Raw genomic sequence first — 16534 nt, forward strand, 5'->3', positions numbered from 1 at the left:
ACGTCTCATGAGCGTGACAGCTGATAATTGACAAGTAGCATTCGCGCCACACATGTTCCAGACAATGACCATCTCCAAAAAAAGAGAATCTTACCATCTCCCCTTGATGTTTAACACCATCATTGAATCCCCCACCATTAACATCCTGGGGGTAATCATTGACCAGGAATTTAACTGGACCAGCATATAAATACTGTGGCTACAAGTGCAACTCAGAGACTGGGAATTCTTCAAAGATTAACTGACCTCCTGATTGCGAAAGCTCTCCACCATCTATGAGGCACAAAATATGTTGTGACGGAAATCACACCTGCCAAATGGAAACATATTAATTTCGTCATATGGAACACTGCTTGAACCTTTTTTTTACAGGACATTGCACAAAACATGCTTTAAAAATCCAACAGAGCTAAGCAGCTGAAAATATGCTTGCACATTTGCATTCTGAGAGAGAGTTGCATAGAGAGAAAATGGGAATGCCCCTGATTTAATTAGCGCGATAGGTTTGTCAATAGTGATGATCAAAAGACATTGAGAGACATTACCTTTGTAAGGGACAAACCTCCGAGTGTCTGGAAGACTCCGAAGTCCAACTCCTCAGATGCCAATACCTCCTATATTCACGTCTAAATCATTAATGCACACTACAAACAGCAAGGAGCCCTAGCACCGATCCTTGTGGTACACCACTGGTCACAGGCATCCAATCACAAAAACAGCCCTCGACCATTATCCTCTGCCTCCTGCCACCAAGCCAATTTTGGATTCAATTTGGCAAATTGCACTGGATCCCATGGGCTCTTACCTTCTTAATCAATCTCCCATAAAGGACCTTATCAAAAGCCTTACTGAAGTCTATGTAGACTACATCAACTGCTTTACCCTTATTGACACATCTAGTCACCTCCTCGAATAATTCAATCAAGTTAGTTAAACACAATCTCCCCATGGCAAAGCAATGCTGACTATCCCTGATTAATGCCTGCCTCTCCAAGTGAAGATTTATCCTGTCCCTCAGAATATTTTCCAATATTCCATTGTAGCCATGGTAGTTTTATGGCTGCCCCAGTTCAGTTTCTGGTCAATGGTAACTGCAGGTCGTTGATCCTGGGGGATTCACCGATCATAATGCCATTGAACATTTAGGGAGTGATGCTTAGATTCTCTCCAGTTTGAGAAAGTCATTGCCTGGCACTTGTGTGGCGTGCATGTTACTTGCCACTTTTCAGCCCAAGCCGGGATATTGTCCACAAGAACACAAGTGAAAGTAAACCATCTGGCCCATCGAGTATGCTCCACCATTCAATATGATCATGGCTGATCTTGGTTTTCCATTCCAATTTCCTGCCCTCTCCCAATATCCCTTGATTCCCTGGAGACTAAAACTCTATCTCTCCCAGCCTTAAATGTATTCAACGATGAAGCAGCCACAACCCTCTGGGGTACAGACTACCAAGATTCACAAGCCTTTGAGTGAAGTAATGTCTCCACATCTCAGTCCCGAATGATTGGCCCCTTGTGCTGAGACTCTGCCCCTGTATTCTTGATTCCCCGACCAGCGGAAACAACGTCTGCCCTTCTACCCTATCAAGCCCTGTCAGAATCGTGAGTGTCTCAATTTCATTGGCTCCCATTCCTCTAAACTCCAGAGAATGCAGGCCCAATTTACTCAGCCTCTCTTCATCGGACACCCACTCATCCCAGGGACCAATTTAGTAGATCTTCGCTGCATCACGTCTAGTGCAAGTACATCCTTTCTTAAAGGTGGCAGCCAAATGTGGGCAGCGCAGTGGCATAGTGGTTAGCACTGCAGTTTTACAGCCCCAGCGACCTAAATTCAGTTCTGGGTACTGTTTGTGCAGAGTTTGCAAGTTCTCCCTGCGACCGCATGGGTTTCTGCCACAGCCAACGACTTGCAGGTTGATCGGTAAATTGGCCATTACAGATTGCCCCTCGTGTAGCTAGGAGAATTGTGGGTATGTGGTTGGGCAGATAGGATTAATGTAGGTTTAGTATAAATGGATGATTGATGGTTGGCACAGACTTGGTGGGTGGAAGGGCATGTTTCAGTGCTGCATGACTCTATGAAAGCTGCACACAGTATTCCAGGTGTGGTCTCATCAAAGCCCTGTGCAATTTTAGTAAGACCTCATCATTCTTGTACTCCAATCCACTTGCAACAAAGGTCAACGTGCCATTTGCCTTCCTAATAGCCTGCTGCACCTGCATGTTAACTTTTGTATTCCTTGTACAAGTAGCCCAAGTCTCTCTGAACATCAACATATACCAGTTTCACACCTGTTCAAAATAGTCTGTTTTAATCTTTTTACAACCAAAGTGAACAACTTCACACTTCCCTACATTATACTCAATTTGCCAACTTGTCCACTCAATTAACCTGTCTACATCTCTTTGCAGCCTCTCTATGCCCTCCCTGGAGCTTACCTTTCCACCAAACCTTGCATTACCATCAAACCTAGAGACATTACTCTCTGTCTCTTCATCCAAGTTATTAATATAGAGTGTAAATAGCTGAGGTCCCAGCACTGATCCTTGTGGTACCCCACTATTCACTGGCTGCCAACTTGAAAATGCCTCATTTATGCCCAATCTTTGCTTCCTGTCTGTTAACCAATCCTCAATCTACACTAAAATATTACCCCAAGACCATGCGCCCTTGTCTTGCCATGCTGACTTTATCTAATCATACTATGCTTTTCGAAGTACAATGTTAAGACTTCCTCAATAATAGTTTCCAGCATCTTCCCAACAACTGATGTAAGGCTAACTGGCCTGTAGTTCAAGTTTTCACTCTACCTCTTTTCTTGAAAGGTAGTGTAACACTTCCAATCTGATGGGAACATTCCTGAATCTAAAGATTCTGGAAAATCATAGACATTGCATCCACTATCTCTGCAGCTATCTCTTTTAGAACCATCGGGTGTAGGCCATCTGGTCAAGAACAAAGAACAAAGAACAGTACAGCACAGGAACAGGCCATTCAGCCCTCCAAGCTTGCGCCAATCTTGATGCCTGCCTAAACTAACACCTTCTGCACTTCCAGGGCCCATATCCCTCTATTCCCTTCCTATTCATATATTTGTCAAGATGTCTCTTAAACATTGCTATCGTAGCTGCTTCCACCACCTCCCCTGGCAGCAAGTTCCAGGCACTCACCACACCCTGTGTAAAAAACTTACCTCGCACATCCCCTCTAAACTTTGCCCCTCTCACCTTTAACCTGTGTCCCCTATTAACTGACTCTTCCACCCTGGGAAAAAGCTTCTGACTATCCACTCTGTTCATGCCGCTCATAACTTTGTAAACCTCTATCATGTCGCCCCTCCACATCCGTCGTTCCAGTGAAAACAATCCGAGTTTTTCCAACCTCTCCTCATAGCTCATGCCCTGCAGACCAGGCAACATCCTGGAAAACCTCCTCTGTACCCTCTCCAAAGCCTCGACGTCCTTCTGGTAGTGTGGCGACCAGAATTGCACTCAATATTCTAAGTGTGGCCTAACTAAGGTTCTGTACAGCTGCAACATGACTTGCCAATTTTTATACTCTATGCCCCGACCCATGAAGGCAAGCATGCCGTATGCCTTCTTGACAACCTTATCCACCTGCGTTGCCAATTTCAGTGACCTGTGGACCTGTACGCCCAGACCTCTCTGCCTGTCAATACTCCTAAGAGTTCTGTCATTTACTGTATACCTCCCACCTGCATTAGACCTTCCAAAATGCATTACCTCACATTTGTCCGGATTAAACTCCATCTGCCATTTCTCCACCCAAGTCTCCAACCGATCGATACCCTGCTGTATCCTCTGACAATTCTCATCATTATCCGCAACTCCACCAACCTTTGTGTCATCCGCAAACTTACTAATCAGACCAGCTGCATTTTCCTCCAAATCATTTATATATACTACAAACAGCAAAGGTTCCAGCACTGATCCCTGCGGAACACCATTAGTCACATCCTTCCATTGAGAAAAACATCCATCCACTGCTACCCTCTGTCTTCTATGACCGAGCCAGTTCTGTATCCATCTTGCCAGCTCACCTCTGATCCTGTGTGACTTCACCTTTTGTACCAGTCTGCCATGCGGGTCCTTGTCAAAGGCTTTACTAAAGTCCATATAGATAACATCCACTGCTCTTCCTTCATCAATCATCTTCGTCACTTACTCAAAAAACTTAATCAAATTATTGAGACACGACCTCCCCTTTACAAAACCAAGCTGTCTTTCGCTAATAGGTTTGTTTGTTTCCAAATGGGAGTAAATCCTGTCCCGAATGATCCTCTCTAATAGTTTCCCTACCACTGATGTAAGTCTTACCGGCCCATAATTTCCTGGATTATCCTTGCCACCCTTCTTAAACAAAGGCACAACATTGGTTATTCTCCAGTCCTCTGGGACCTCACCTGTAGCCAATGAGGATGCAAAGATTTCTGTCAAGGCCCCAGCAATTTCTTCCCTTGCCTCCCTCAGTATTCTAGGGTAGATCCCATCAGGCCCTGGGGACTTATCTACCTTAATGCTTTGCAAGACACCCAACACCTCCTCCTTTTTGATAATGAAATGACTGAGGCTATCTGCACTCCCTTCCCTAGCCTCATCATCCACCAAGTCCTTCTCTTTGGTGAATACTGATGCAAAGTACTCATTTAGCACCTCACCCATTTCCTCTGGCTCCACACATAGATTCCCATCTCAGTCCTTGAGTGGGCCAACCCTTTCCCTGGTAAACCTCTTGCTCTTTATATATGTATAAAAAGCCTTGGGATTTTCCTTAATCCTGTTTGCCAATGACTTTTCATTACCCATTTTAGCCCTCCTAACTCCTTGCTTAAGTTCCTTCCTACTGTCTTTATATTCCTCAATTTCTTCATCTGTTCCTAGCCTTCCAGCCCTTATGAATGCTTCCTTTTTCTTTTTGACTAGGCTCACAATATCCCGTGTTATCCAAGCTACCCGAAACTTGCCAAACTTATCTTTCTTCCTCACAGGAACATGCTGGTCCTGGATTCTAATCAGCTGACGTTTGAAAGACTCCCACATGTCAAATGTTGATTTACCCTCAAACAGCCGCCCCAATCTAAATTCTTCAGTTCCTGCCTAATATTGTTATAATTAGCCTTCCCCCAATTTAGCACCTTCACCCGAGAACTGGGTACTTGTCAGATTTTAATCCCTCAGGTTTCTCCAATACTTTCTCTCAGCCAATATCAATTTCCCAAATTTTCTTACTCTTTTTAGCCCCTAGGGTACTGCTTATTTCTGGTATGGAACTTGTGTCTTCTGCTGCGAAGACAGTCACGGAATACTTGTTCAATGCACTCACTATTTAAGAAGGGAGGGAAAGAGAAAACAGGGAATTACAGACCTGTTAGCCTTACAACAGCCATTGGGAACATGCTGGAACCTATTCTAAAGGATGTGATAAATGGGCACTTGTATAATAACGACCTGATTGTGCATCGTCAACATTGCTTTATGAATGGAAAATCATGACTGACGAATCTGTTGGAATGTTTTGAGGATGTTACTAACAGAATTAATGAAGGAGAGTTGGTGGATGTCGTCTGCTTGGATTTTCAGAAGGCTTTTGATAAAGTTCCACACAGGAGGTTGTTTAGTTTATGTTTAGAGATACAGCACTGAAACAGGCCCTTCAGCCCACTGAGTCTGATTAGATTTATACTAATCCTACACTAATCCCATATCCCTACCACATCCCCACCTGTCCCTATATTTCCCTACCACCTACCTACACTAGGGGCAATTTATAATGGCTAATTTACCTACCAACCTGCAAGTTTTTTGGCTTGTGGGAGGAAACCGGAGCACCCGGCGGAAACCCACGCAGACACAGGGAGAACTTGCAAACTCCACACAGGCAGTACCCTGAATTGAACCTGAGTCGCTGGAGCTGTAAGGCTGCAGTGCTAACCACTGCACCACTGTGCCACCCGTTGGTTAGCAAAATAAAAGTACATAGGATAGGAGGTAACATACTGGCATGGACTACGGATTGGTTAACAAGCAGAAAGCAGCGAGTAGGAATAAACGGGTCATTCTCGCATTGGCAGGCTGTGACTCATCATGTACCACTGGGAGCAGTGCTTGGGCCCCAGCTGTTCATAATATATATCAATGATTTGGATGTGGGGATCAAATGTAGTATTTCTAAGTTCACAGATGATACAAAACTAGGTGGAATATGTGTTGCGTGGAAGGTACAAAAGCGGCTTCAAGGGGATTTGGACAGACTTAGTGAATGGGCAAGAATATGGCAGATGGAATATAATGTGAAAAAAATATGAGGTTATCCACTTTGGTAGGAGGAATAGATGTGCAGAGTATTTCTTAAATGGTAAGAGATTAGAAAGTGTAGTTGTACAAAGGGACCTGGGAGTCTTTTTGTCAATAATTCACTGAAAGCTAACATGCAGGTGCAGCAAGCAATTCGGAAGAGTAATGATATGGTGGCTTTATTGCAAGAGGATTTGAGTCCAGGAGTAGTCACGTCTTTCTTCAATTGTATAGAACCATGATTATACCGCACCTAGAGTACTGTGTGCAAAATTGGTCACCCTTACCTTAGGAAGAATATTATTGCCATAGAGGGAGAGCAACGAAGGTTGACCAGACTTGTTCCTGGTATGGCGGGACTGTCCTCTGAAGAAAGTTTGGGGAATATGGGCCTGTATTCTCTAGAGTTTCGAAGAATGACGGGTGATCTCATTGAAATCTACAAAATACTTAAAGGGATAGTCAGGGTAGATGCAGGTAAAATGTTTCCCTTGTTGGGTCGTCTAGAACCAGGGGACACAATTTCAAAATAAGTAGGTAGCCACTTAGGACAGAGCTGAAAAGAAATTTCTTTCCACAGTGAGTTGTGAATCTTTGGCATTCTCTATCCCAGAGGGCTTTGGAAGTTTAGTCACTGAGTATGTTTAAAGCAGAGATTGGCAGATTTCTAAATACAAATGACATAAGGGGATATGAGGATAGTGTGGGAAAAAGAAATTGAAGTGAATCACATTGAATGGTGGAGCAGTCTCGATGGGCTGAATGGCCTACTCCTATGTTCCCATGTCCTTATGTTCCTATGCCTCAGCCATTTCCTCATTCCCCATGATGATTTCTCCAGACTCTGCCTCTAAAGGCCCAACTTCTGCTTTAGCTACTCCCTTCCTTTTTATATAGTTTTTAAAGCCCATACAATCTGTTTTATGTTGCTGTTTAGTTTACTCTCATATTCTATTTTTCCCCTTTTATCAACTTTTTGGCTGCCTTTTGCTGGTTTCTAAAACACTCTCAATACTCAGACTTGCTCCTATTTTTTTGCAATATTGTAAGCCTCTTCTTTTTGTCCAATACTCTCCTTAACTTCCTGAGTGAGCAACAGACGGGACTTTCGTAATGAGCTCCTGTTTTTGAATGGAATGTACCTTTGAATGATTTCTTTGAATGCTTCCCACTGTTCATTTACCGTCATATCTTCCAGTCTATTTACATAATTAACTTTATCCAGTTCTCCCGTCATACCTTCAAATTAGTTTTGTTCAAGTTTAAGATTATTGTTTGTGATTGAAATGTGTCACTTTCAAACTTAACGTGAAATTCAATGGTATGTTTCCAATTGGATCTTTTACTTTGACATTGCTTAGTAACCTTGCTTCATTGTGCAATACGGGATCTAAGACAGCTTTATCCCCACAATGTATTCCTCCAAGTAACTCTCACGGAAATATTCTACATACTCATCTTCTCGACCACTGTTGCCAATCTGATTGTCCCTGTCTATATGCAGATTAAAGTCCCCCACAATTAATACATTAACTTTTTTGCATGCTTCAATTATTTCCTGTTTAATATTCTGTCCAATAATATAATTACTGTTAGGGGTCTGTAAACTGCCCCCACCACTGTTTTCTGACTCCTGCTATTCCTAATTTCCACCTAAACTGATTCTACGTCATCACCTTCTTCTTAATGTCCTTATGTCGTCCTTTACTATAAGGGCTACCCACCTTCCTGTGCCATTCTGTCTGTGTCTCTGAAATGTTGTGTACTCTGGAATGTTCATTTCCCAACCTTGGTCTCCTCTCGCGCACTTCGCAATCTACCACTTGTCTCATATTCATATGTATTAGTTGCATGTTAATTTTAATTAATTGTATACAGGTATTGGGCATGTACTGGGGCTTAACTTGTTGCCTTGTGGAAAGGAACAGACTGAAACAGTGGTTATTTTGTCAGGAGATGCAAATTTTGACTATGTAGTTCTAAATAAATATTTGAAAAAATGTGCAAATATTGTCTCCAGTTAACCACCTGACTTCTTGGAATAAGACATGGTAGCTGACAATGGTTGCCTCGTTGAAGTTTGGAAATTTAGAAAAGAGAATAGTAAACATTAAATCCACTTGGCCATCATGGCAAATGGCAGAAAACGAGGGTAATTTGTTGGGGCATGTTTACGTTCTGATGTTCTTGGAGTCTGAACCATATGACCAGTGGAAGTCTGAGAGAAACTACGTGGACATGAGTTTTGTCCCTTTGAAGAGAAAACTAGGTATAACTTTGGCGTTGTTACTTCCTACGAGAAATAAAATCAGAAGTAAAGTATTGTGAAATGACCTTAAGAACTGTAAGTGAAGGTCACTGGGGGAAGCGATGTTGTGACACACGTGACCAGGGAGTTGTGGGTGTAGCCTGACAGAGTGAGATGTGTATATATGTGTTTGTGCAGTAACTTTATATATATGTTCCAGTTAAGTTATGATAAAAACCCTTCTTTTCTTTGGATATTACTTGGAGTCTTGTTGTGAGTCATACAATAGCTCACATATTATAGGAACATGTAATATTACATGGTGGAAATGTTCTTGATGCATCTTTTTTCTGAAGACCACAAATATTACATCGTAGCAACATTTGATCCTTTTTCTGAAGCACACACCAAGTGAGAACAAGGAACAGCTGGCCCAGCCAGCTGCCGATCTGGAGTTGCTGGAGATCTGGCTGGAGAGCAGTTAGCAGGCGACCTACAACAGCACGGCAATCCAGGCGATTGACAGCACTCCAGGCGGTGTTAAAACTTTGTGAGTAGAGTAGACCATTTACCAGGAGATTGGGGCGTTCAGCTAATCTGGTAGTGGATCAAACATTTGAAAAGAAGTAGCTGAAGCCAATACTGTGGTAGTTTTCTCGTTTTTATGCTTCGTTGGTAGTGTCTAAACCAAAAAGAGATGGAAAAACTCAACAGTGCCACTGGAGGGCCTCAACACAAAGAAAAAGACTGGTTCTGGCAGCTGCTGGTACTGCAAGGTGCAGCTGGCTGAAAAAAAAATATTTTTTCGACTTACTCTCATGTTTAAAGGAGCAGGTCTGCAAAAAATGAATCTGCCCAAACAGGAAAAAAGGTATGCTTAAGAAAAAGAAATTTGTAAAAAGACTGATATGTATAGAAAAAAGTGGGCTCATTAAGATAATAACTTTCAGATATCCAGTTATAGAATGGGTGTCATTGGTCCTATCATCTGAAATTAAACTCTTAAGACAACAAATGGAACTGTGTTTCCTGGGACCAAGAAATCGGCAGAATAGATCACAAACTATCAAGATTGAAATCACACTGGGCAACGAGAGCTTTCAATGGATGACGATATCAAGATTGTTAGCTGAGCATCAGAAGGAACCTAGCAAGCTACTGAAATTCCTGCTGCAGAAATTCAAGGTGAAGGCAAATTTCCGAGTACATAGGCATGAGTTTATTACCTCCCAGCAAAGGCAAGACCAGTTTGATGCAAGGTGCCAAGACAAAGATCAAGAATGAGACTTCACAGATATTGGATAGCCAGAACGGGTTATAGAGCTAGTAATCACGTCTACCCCAACAGAGGGCTTTCAAAAGGACCTGCTAGAAAAGAAGAAACTTCACCCCATAGATTCACTGCTCAATGATAGAAGGAAATCTGTAACTATCATGGCTGTATGCCAACAGTTACAAGCGTTGTGGGTGGTGACAAAAATTGGTATGGTAACCAAGGCTCAGAGAGCTGCTAAGCCTTGTGAAAAATGTGGCCTGACTCACTAAATTCGCAGTTGCCCAGCGTACTAGGCCCTGTGTAAAGCTTGTGTCATGCAAAGCCAATGGGCAAGGCAGTGCAGAAGGCCGAGCTCAGGAATGGTGGCAGATCACGTGCAGAGCGAATGTCTGCAAGGAAGGAAGGCAAGCACAACACAGATATGCCAACAAACAACAAAAGCCCAAGCATGTGCATCAGGTTGGCACAGAGAGAGATTGCCAGGAGGGCATTGATGAAGAGCACACACATGTGCAAACAGCGAGCAGCATTTCATATAGTTAACTTGGATCAACATGTCAATTGTATAATGCAATCTGAGGCATTAGCCATGATCAGGATTACATGGCTGCAGAAGAGTGGTGAGCATAAGCTCTGAGTGAAAATCGACTCTGCAGCAAGTGCAGATATTTAGCCGATCCGTATACTGAGGGACAAGCATCTAAAGAAATGGGAATTTATGGTAGGATCAACCACAGCTAGGCTAACTGCCTACAATGGTTCTCCAATCAAGTGAATTGGAACGATAACCTTACAGTGCATATATGGGAGCTCTGAATGGCTACCAGACATGTTTGACATTGTTGGCATAATTGGAACCGCTGGTGCAGGACTTCCAGTATGTCAATATTCACGAATTGTTACAATACATGAAGTCAGTAATGCACTGAAGATGGTAGAAGTGTCCAGGTTGAGTGGATCAGGCACGTCCATGTAAAGGACACCATGAAGGCTAGGAGTCTCTCCTCGGGCTTCAGTTCATTGCAACAAGTACCCGGAGGCCAGAGGGTTTGCTAGCGATTGGTTAGGTCACTGGTCATTATTTTTCTAACAAAAGGAAAATGAAGGCATCGTATGACAGGCAAGCAAGACCAGAATTGGCTCGATTGCGAATAGGGCAGAAGGTCAGAGCCCTCAATAATGCATCAGGAACTTGGTATCCTGAAGAGGTTGCGAGGATATGTGACCAACCAAGATCATATGAGGTCCAGAAAGCCAATGCAATTCTCAGATGGAACCAAAGTCAACTCAGAGAACTGTACAGCAACACTACATGTGACAACACTGTGGCATCGTGGACATGTTCAAAGACAAATTCAAAGAGCGGGACAGGGGAGGCAGTGGAGACAGGCAGAAGCACGGAAAAGAACAGGAGAGAGGAGGACCCAGACACAGACAACAGCAACTAAAAGAGCGGGAGAGAGGAGGATCCAGAGACAGCCAACAGCACCGAAAACAGCAGGAGGAAGGAGGACCTGGAGACAGACAGGAGCTCCTAAAAGAGCATGAGAAAGGAGGACCTGGAGACAGACAGGAGCACCTAAAACAACAAGAGGGAGGAGGACCTGGAGACAGGCAGGAGCACCTAAAACAGCAAGAGGGAGGAGGACCTGGAGACAGATAGGAGTTCCTAAAATGGCAGGAGAGAGGAGGACCTGGAGACAGACAGGAGCACCTAAAAGAGCGGGAGGGAGGAGGACCTGGAGACAAACAGGAGCACCTAATAGAGCAGGAGGGAGGAGGACCTGGAGACAGGCAGGAGCACCGAAGAGTGCGGAAGAGAGGAGGACCTGGAGACAGACAGGAGCACCTAGAAGAGCGGGAGGTAGGAGGACCTGGAGACAGACAGGAGCTCCTAAAAGAGCACTCCCGTCCAGCCAGGTTCAGGCTTTTGCTGCAGAGTGGATCTGCCACGTTTTGAAAGAAAACAATGTGTGACATCGCAGGAAGACTGGTATTTGATTGTTTGTTGAGTATATTTCTCATTTCCCTTTGAAAACTTGGGTAAATGGAATAATTGTATTGTATTATTAGAGGCAGTAGGCTTTACTAATTGAAGTAAAGCTGATTTGATTGGCTGGTGAGTGTTTCCTATTTACTAAGAAATTTCATTCGGGGAAAGTAGAAAACTTATTGAAATAATAAGAATATAAGCACAGGCAGGACTAGGGATATTAATTAAAATATAATCAGTAAAATAATGAATTAATTACGCACTATAAAAATGGCAGGGCAGGTGATGTGTGGCAGCTGCAGAATGTGTTAGATTGTAGACGCCTGTGTGATCCAAAGCAAACGCATCTGCAATAAGTGTCTGTGGCTGACGGAACTTGGGCTCAGAGCCATTGAGCTAGAGGCCGAGCTGCAGACACTGCAACACATCAGGGAGGGGGAAAGTTACCTGGACACTTTGTTCCATGAGGCGCTCATACCCTTAGGATAGGGTCGTCTGATTTGATCCATGGTCAGGGACAGGAGGCAATGAGTGAGGCAAGTATGGGGATTGAGAAGGTAGAAGTTGTGGAGACTCAACCCTGGAAGTTTACCAACAGGCTTGAGGTTCTTGCAGCCTATATGGATGAAAGCGGGGGCTTCAGGGTGGATGAGCAAAATGACCACGGCACCGTGGTACAGGAAGCCATTCAAGCGGGTGTGTTAATAGGGAATGTAGTGTCAATAGGGCACAGTAGAAGGAGGGGCTGGACATAGTTCTCTGCAGCTTAGAGCGAGAGTTCAGAAGACTGTGTTCCCTGCCTGGTGCCAGGGTTCAGAACATCTGCTCTGGGATGGAGAGGAACATGCAGTGAGATAGTCAGGATCTAGTTGTCTTGGTGCACGTATGTACCAACAACACAGGTAGGACTAGAAAAGAGGTTTTTCTTAGAGAGTGTGAGCAACTAGGGGCTAAATTAAAAAGCAGAAGCGCAAAGGTCATAATCTTAGGATTATTACCTAAACTATGAGCAAATCGGTAAAGGGTAAATAAGATTAGGGAGTTAAATGTGTGACTGAAAGATTGGTGTGGGAGTAATGGGTTTCAATTCATTGAGTACTAGTAACAGTATTGTGGAAAGTAGGAGCTGTCCCATTGGGACAGTCTTCACCTGAATCGTAAAATCAAAGCAAAAAGCTGTGGATGCTGGGAATCTGAAATTAAAGCTGAAAGTGCTGGACATACTCAGCAAGTCTGGCAGCATCTATGGAGAGCACAGCAGAATTAACATTTCATGTCTGTGACCTTTCATCAGTACTGCTCTGATGAAAGGTCGCAGACATGAAACGTTAATTCTGAATCTCTCTCCACAGATGCTGCCTGACCTGTTGTGTATTTCCAGCACGTTCTGTTTTTAATTCACTTGAATCATGCTGGGAATTTATGTTCTGGTGAGTCATATAACTAGGTCAGTAGCGAGGGCTTTAATCTACATAGTTGAGGGTGAGGGATCAAGTGAGGGAAGATGTGATAAATTAAAGTGAGAGGACAAGGCAAGATAGCAAGGTAGCAATAAGGGAGCTGATAATCTAAGTGCGGAAGGAAGAGACAAGCATACAAACGTAAGGCAGCAGCAGCAGATAAGGCTACAGGTTGCGAAAATAATAGAAACAACAAAATTAAGGGCATTCTATCTGAATGCACACAGCATTCACAACAAGATCGAAGAAATGACAGTACAAATGAAAGTAAGCAGGTATGATTTAACTGCTATTACAGAAACGTGGCTGTCGGGTGACCAAGACTGGGAACTGAATGTCCAAGAGTATTCGACATTTAGGAAGGATAGGCAAAAAGGAAAAGGAGGTGGGTAGCGCTGTTAATAAAGGATGAGATCAGTACATTCGTGAGAAAGGATCTTCGATCAGAAGATCAAAATGTTGAATCAGTTTGGATGGAGCTAAGAAACAGCAAATGGCTGCAAACATTAGTAGAAATTGTTTATAGGCAACCAAACAGTGGAGATAATGTCAGGCACGGTATAAATCAGAAAGGTAGAGGTGCACAGAGCAAGAGTAATGCAGTAATCATGGGGGACTTCAATCTATATATAGACTGGAGAAACCTAATGTGCATTAATGATGTGGAGGACAAATTCCTCAAATGTATTCTTGATGGTTTTCTACAACAGTATTCAGAAGAACCAAGTAGAGAACGGGTTATTTTAGATCTCGTATTGTGCAATGAGAGCTAATTCATAATCTAATTCTAAAGGAGCCTCTAGGGAAGAGTGCCCATAATGAGATAAAAATGTACTTAAAGTTTGAAAGTGCTGCCGTTCAATCCGAAACTAGGGTTTTAAATTTAAATAAAATAAACTGCAAATGTATGACAGTAGATAGGCAATGGTTTGCATTTAATGTATTAATACATGCAAAGACAAACGTGGGCCCTCCCATAGCAGAGACAGGAACATTTACAAGAGGGATTAAGGAGATGGCAGAGACACTAAGCAGATACTTTGTGCCTGTTTTCACAGAGGAAGATTTTTTTTTAAAAACTCAGAAATCCTAAAGACCCAAGTGATGAGCGAGAATGAGAAATGGAAAGAAACCAGTATTAGGAAAAAATGGTACTGGACGGGCTGAAAGTTGATTATTCCCCTGGGCCTGATGATCAGCATTCTGGAGTGTTGAAGTATGTGGCTGGAGAGATAGTGGATATGTTGAAGTATGTGGCTGGAGAGATAGTGGATGTGTTGGTGGTCGTCTTCCAAAATTCTATAGATTCTGGAACAGTTCCTGCAGATTGGAAGGTATCAAATGTAACCCCACTATTTAAGAAGGGAGGGACAGAAAATATGGGGAATTAAAGACCTGTTTGCCTGACAACAGCAGTGGAGAAAATGGAAGAATCTATTTTCAAGGATGTGATAACTGGACACTTAGAAAATGATGGTAGGTTTCAGCAAAGTCAACACCGATTTATAAAAGGGAAATCCTGTTTCACAAATTTGTTCGGGTTTTTTGAGGATGTAATGAGCAGGATGGATAAGGGGGCACCAGTGGATATGGTGTATTGGATTTTAAGAAGTCTTTCGATAAGGTCCCAATAAGCAAAATTAGTGCACATAAGATTAAGGGTAATATATTGGCATGGATTGAGAATTGATTTAAGGACAGCAAGCAGAGGGTATTGATAAAAGAGCCATTCTCAGGTTGGCAGGCTGTGACTAGTCGGGTCATAGAAATTAGGAGCAGGAGTGGACCACACTATAGAGCCTACTCCGTTATTCAACAAGATCATGGCTAATCTGATTGTAACCTCACCTCCACATTCCCGCCTACCCCCGACAACCTTTCACCCCTTGTTTATCAAGAATTTATTGACCTCTGCCTTAAAAATGTTCAAAGACTCTGCCTCCACCACCTTTTGAGGAAGAGAATTCCAAAGACTCATGACCCTCTGAGAGAAAAAAAATGTCTACTCATCTCTGTCTGAAATGGACAACATCTTATTTTGTAAACAGTGACTCATAGTTCTAGATTCTCTCAGAAGAGGAAATGTCGTTTCCACATGCACCCTGTCAAGACCTGTCAGGATCATCTATGTTTCAATCAAGTTGCCTCTTACTCTTCTAAGCTCCAGCCTAGCCTGTCCAACCTTTCCTCATAGGTCAACCCGCCCATTCCAGCTTAATTCCAGTCCAATAAACCTTCTCTGAAATGCTTCCTTTACATTTACATCCTTCCTTAAATAAGGAGACCAATACTGTACACAGTACCCCAGGTGTGGTCTCACCAATGCCCTGCATAACTGAAACATAACCTCCCTACATTTTTGTTCAATTCCCTTTGCAATAAATGATCACATTCTATTAGCTTTCCTAATTACATGCTGTACCTGCATACTAACCTTTTGCAATTCACCCAGATCCCTCTGTATCTCGGAGCTCTGCAAGCTCTCACCATTTAGATAATATGCTTCTTTTTTATTCTTCCTACCAAAATGGACAATTTCACATTTTCCCACATTACACTCCATTTGCAAGATCTTTTCCCACTCACATGACCTATCTATATCCCTACGTCGTCTCCTCTGTCCTCTTCACAATTTAATTCCCTACCCATCTTTGTGTCATCAGCAAATTTAGCAACCATACCTTTGGTCCCTTCGTCCAAGTCATTTAAATAACTTGTAAAAAGTTGAAGTACCAGCACTGATTCCTGTGTCACAACACTCGTTACATCTTGTCAACCAGAAAATGACCCATTTGTGCTTACTCTGTGAATCCTGTTAACTAGCAATCTTCTATCCTTGCCAAAATGTTAACCCCTCTACCATGAGCTTTTATTTTCTGCAATAATCTTTGGTGTGGCATCTTATCAAATGCCTTCTGGAAATCTAAGAACAGTACATCCACCGGTTCCCCTTTATCCACAGAATATGTTACTAAGAAGCATAGAAAACCATAGAACATTACAGCACAGAAGGAGGCCATTCAGCCCATCGTGCTCATGCTGGCTGAAAAAACTAGTCGCCCAATCTAATCCCTCCTTCCAGCACCTGGTCCATAGCCTTGCCGGTTTCAACACATCAGGTGCATGTCCAGGTACCTTTTGAAAGAATTGAGGGTTTCTGCCTCCACCACCAATCCTGGCAGTGAATTCCAGACACCCACCACCTTCTGGGTGAAAATAGTTTTTCCTCATGCCCC

Source organism: Heterodontus francisci, chromosome 48 (assembly GCF_036365525.1).
Source record: "Heterodontus francisci isolate sHetFra1 chromosome 48, sHetFra1.hap1, whole genome shotgun sequence".
Taxonomy (NCBI): Eukaryota; Metazoa; Chordata; class Chondrichthyes; order Heterodontiformes; family Heterodontidae; genus Heterodontus; species Heterodontus francisci.